General features: G+C 38.9%; 1 protein-coding gene across 5 annotated transcripts in view; it reads left to right on the top strand.

The window, feature by feature from the left end:
• LOC125046200 overlaps positions 1-5000 on the top strand; it is a 26853-nt gene that overhangs the window by 16379 nt on the left and 5474 nt on the right. The gene's annotated exons all lie outside the window — the stretch shown is intronic.

Genomic DNA, 5000 nt, shown 5'->3' with positions numbered 1-5000 from the left:
CGTCATCGTCATCGCCTTCGCCATCGTCATCGTCATCATCATCGTCATCGTCATCGTCATCATCATCGTCATCGCCTTCGCCATCGTCATCGTCATCATCATCGTCATCGTCATCGTCATCATCATCGTCATCGTCATCGTCATCGTCATCATCATCGTCATCGTCATCGTCATCGTCGTCATCATCATCATCATCATCATCATCGTCGTCATCGTCATCGTCATCGTCATCGTCATCGTCATCGTCATCGTCATCGTCATCGTCATCATCATCATCATCATCGCCATCGCCATCGCCATCGCCATCGCCATCGCCATCGCCATCGCCATCGCCATCGCCATCGTCATCCTCATCATCATCATCATCCCTCCCTCCCCCCCTCCCCCCTCCCTCCCTCCCTCCCTGAGTCACTTTATATTAATTCCAACGACTAAATATTTAACGACGCTCCGCCTGCTCCATGAATGACTGAGTAGGCGAGCGACGGGAGAGTAGGCGGAGGGCATCTGCTGCTGCTGCTCCTGGAGTCATCAAGAGAGAGAGAATGGCTTGGATGCGTACCGCTGCTTTTACTAGCACGGCTTCTAATAGTTACTACGACTGCTATTGCTATTTCTGCCACTGCTACTGGTATTATTACATGTACCATTGCTAGTACTGTTTTTTTAATGCTGCTATTGCTACCTTTACAGCTGCTTCTGCTACTTTCACTAGTACTACTGATACTATTGCTATTACTACCACCACTCTTATTCCTATTACTCCCGCTATTTCTACTACTATCACTAGCAGAATAACAACTGCGAGTCATACATCACGTAATGCGCTTATCGACCCTATCTTGTCTCATAACTCACACGGAATTTTTTTGTTTTATTGCCTTGCATATTACTGAATGTGAATGTGATTATTATTGCTTAAGAGCGCCTCGATAAATTATTTAGAACTGATTACGCAAAGCCATGGTTGTTCTGTGTTTCCAAAGCTTCATCAATATTTATTTTCAGAAATCGCATATCTGGACGTCATTGCAATGTTGATTTGTAACATCATTGCAATGAGAGAAAGAGAGAGAGAGAGAGAGAGAGAGAGAGAGAGAGAGAGAGAGAGAGAGAGAGAGAGAGAGAGAGAGAGAGAGAGAGAGAGAGAGAGAGAGAGAGGGAGAGAGGGAGAGAGAGAGAGAGACAAAAAGAGAGAGAAAGACAAAAAAAGAGAGAGACAAAGAAAGAGAGAGAGGGACAAAGAAAGAGAGAGAGAGAGAGACAAAGAAAGAGAGAGAGAGGGACAAAGAAAGAGAGAGAGAGGGACAAAAAAAGAGAGACAGAGGGACAAAGAAAGAGAGAGAGAGAGACAAAGTAAGAGAGAGAGAGATACAAAGAAAGAAAGAGAGAGAGAGAGAGAGAGAGAGAGAGAGAGAGAGAGAGAGAGAGAGAGAGAGAGAGAGAGAGAGAGAGAGAGAGAGAGGGACAAAGAAAGAGAGAGAGAGAGACAAAGAAAGAGAGAGAGTCAAAGTCAAAGTCAAAGTCAAAACATTTTATTCCATTAAATTACAATGGTTATTCTTTACATAAATATATATATATTTACATTTGAATATTTAAGAAGTGTTCTTTTAATTTCATTTTAAAATTACAGAAGTTGTTAATGCCTCTTAAATTATCTGGTAGCATGTTCCATAACTTGGGTCCACGTATTTCCATTTGTCGTGCCCCTGTATTGGTATTCGATCTCTTGACAAAAAGGGAATTTACTTGGCGTGTCTAGACACCTGAAGTGTTCCCTACGGTTTGCAAGGCCATCAACCAATTCGGATAATTCCCATGAATAAGTTTGTAAATAAATAAACATGTGTCATAGCTGCATTTAAAGTGAACTTTTAACCATTTTAATTTTTTGATATGTGGGGTGATGTGATCAAGTTTACTGATATTACCTAGTGCTACTCTGGCAGCAAAATTTTGTAATTTTTGCACTTTTTGCATCTGGGTTTTGTTAGTCGAACCCCAGATGTTTGAACAATAGTTAATTATGCTTAGAGAAAGAGTTTGTACAACCAAGATTCTAGTTTCAGTAGTGATCTGATTTCGTATGTGATTAAGATATAACAGGGTACCCACTACTTTCCTGTGTATTTTGTCAACGTGTGGTTCAAATGTCATGAATCTGTCTATTTGTACTCCTAGATTATTCACTGAAGTGCTCGGTTTGATAGAGCAGCCTTCAAATTCTATGATTGTGTCACTGGGAATTTTAGCAATGTTCTGCCGACTACCTATGAATTTACATTGAGTTTTATGTGGATTTAGTTTAAGTCCATTAGTGTCAAAATATAGTTTTGTTTGTGTTAGAGTATCTTGCGCGTTTCTTATTAATGTATTTAAGTTGTTTACTGAATCACTATGAAGAAACTGTGAATCATCGGCGTACTGCACTAGAAGGCAGTTATTTGCTATTGTTGATAAATCATTTATGAAAATTGTAAATAGGATCGGACCTAAAATAGATCCTTGCGGAACACCAAAAGGTACTTCTTGTTTTGATGACATACTATTATTGATTCTTACCGATTGGGTCCTTGTATATAAATAACTTGTAAACCAAAAGGTATCAATTTTATGATTTACTAATTTGTTAAGGAGAATTTCATGGTTAACACTATCAAAAGCCTTAGAAAGGTCGCATAATGTGAGTAAATTTACCTGATTTTTGTCAATGTTATTATAAATCTCATCAGTGATTTGCAGTAAAGCTGTTTCAGTTGATAACCTATTTCTAAAACCATGTTGTGTTTTAGATAATAAGTTCTTGGCCTCCAGGAAATTCGTCAGTTGATTTGCTACAATTTTTTCAAGAATTTTGGATAATATAGGGAGTATAGTAATAGGGCGATAATTATTGACATCGTCTATATCCCCCGACTTGAAAATTGGTGTTACTATACCATGTTTCCAAAGCGATGGAAAGACACCAGTGACCAGAGAGGTGTTAATAATAACCGTCAAATAATGTAGAGTTGCGGGTAGACTATCTCTGATAAAGCGCAAAGCAATACCGTCTGCTCCTACAGCATTTGTTTCGCTAAGGTGTTTTATTACTAAGATGATTGTTTCTACGTCCACTGGTTGTGGTCTGAAAAAATTAGTTGTAATCCTTTTCCGATCTGTATTTGGTTGTAATGTAGAAGCAATTGTTTTCTCGTAAGTTAGTTTACCAATTTTTGAAAAAAGTCATTAAAATGGTCTGTTCTTTGTATGGGACTTGTGCAATCACTAGTGAGGTGATTGTTGTGAGGCACTAATGTTCTAACAATTTTCCATGTTTTATCAGAGTTGTTCTTATATTCTGTGAATTTATTTCTGAAGTAATTTCTTTTTGCACATTTAATTAGCACTTTTACATTTTTCTTTTTTGCTTTGTAATCTATCTGAAAGGCAGCCTCATTTCTGTTACTTTTAAGAGTTTGGTGGGCATTATTTCTATCGCTAATGGCTCTCTTGATGTCGTCGTTTATCCATGGAGCAGGGGGACGTCTGACGGTTCGTGTTACGTAGGGAGCCAGCGAATCAATGCTGTTTTTAATAACTTCCGTTAAGATAGTTACTTGATTGTTTACATTATCTATCAGTGAAATATTTGATAGTGTCATTTCTTTAGACAAGATAAGCTCGCAGAAAGACTGAGGGTCGTAGTGTTTAAAATCGCGAAAAGTTTTTATTACTGGTGGTCTCTTTGTTTTCTTTATATTTAATGTCATCGTGATGAGTTCATGGTCAGCAACATGGCACGGAATGACATCGAAGTGGAGGATGAGGTCTGATCTGTTAGTTATTATTAAATCTAATAGAGAAGAGGTGTTTACTGTAATTCGTGTAGGTTTGTCTATTATTTGTTCTAATTTATTTTTCTTTATCATCTTAGCTAACTTTGCATTAGATTTTGTTAAATCATCATTTAGGTCACCTAAAGACATTTCTCTGAAAACCTTTTCAATGTATTCAAAAGATTCCGAGGTAGCATGGGGGTGCCTATAGACAGAGACAAAGAAAGAGAGAGAGAGAGACAAAGAAAGAGAGAGAGAGAGACAAAGAAAGAGAGAGAGAGAGACAAAGAAAGAGAGAGAGAGAGACAAAGAAAGAGAGAGAGAGAGACAAAGAAAGAGATCCTCGAGAGAGAGGGACATAGAAAGAAAGAGGAGAGAGATGAGACAAAAGAAGATGAGAGAGCGAGGACAAAGAAAGAGAGGATGAGATTGAGACAAGAAAGAATGAGATTGAGAGAGACAAAGATTAAGCGAGAGAGAAGAGGACACACAGAATCGACGAAGAAGAGAGAGATCAAAGAAAGATGAAAGAGAGAGGACAAAGAAAGAGGACGAGAGAGACAAAGAAAGAGAGAGAGAGACAGAGAAAGACTTTGAGACAAAGAAAGAAGACGATGAGAAGGACGCAAAGAAGAGGAGATAGAGACAAAAGAAGAGAGAGAGAGACAAAGAAAGAGAGAGCGAGAGAGAGACAAAGAAAGAGGAGAGAAGACGAGAGACGAGAGAGACAAAGAAAGAGATAGGTACCTTGGAGGATAAGAGAGACTTGAGAGATTGAGAAGAGCGGACAACTCCGCGAAGTATACAGAGACGAGTGATCGAGCGTTGGAGACGGGTGATCAGATTTAGAGTACATAAGAGAAGAGAGTCTTAGAAGACGAATAATCGCACAATGGAAAGTCAGAAACGAGTGAGGGGAGAAGATGTAATATCAAATGAGAGGGACGAGATGGTATGTTTAGATGATAGCGAGTTACGAGGCAAAGATGCCGAGGATGAGAAAGGAGTGTGGAGATAGGTGGAGGGCTGAGCGTAGGATCCAAATATATATGATTATTCGAGGGGGGATATAAGGAACCGTTATCTCAGAGCAGCAAGACTAGACTATGATCATAGAACAATGAAGGTAATATCGAGGTAAAAGAGAATTGCGAGATTTCAGAAGGAACTCTCGTCAAA

This window comes from Penaeus chinensis, chromosome 38 (assembly GCF_019202785.1).
Source record: "Penaeus chinensis breed Huanghai No. 1 chromosome 38, ASM1920278v2, whole genome shotgun sequence".
In the NCBI taxonomy this organism is placed as follows: domain Eukaryota; kingdom Metazoa; phylum Arthropoda; class Malacostraca; order Decapoda; family Penaeidae; genus Penaeus; species Penaeus chinensis.
Note: the sequence above shows the minus strand (reverse complement) of the source record. Positions and strands in the feature narration are given on the sequence as shown.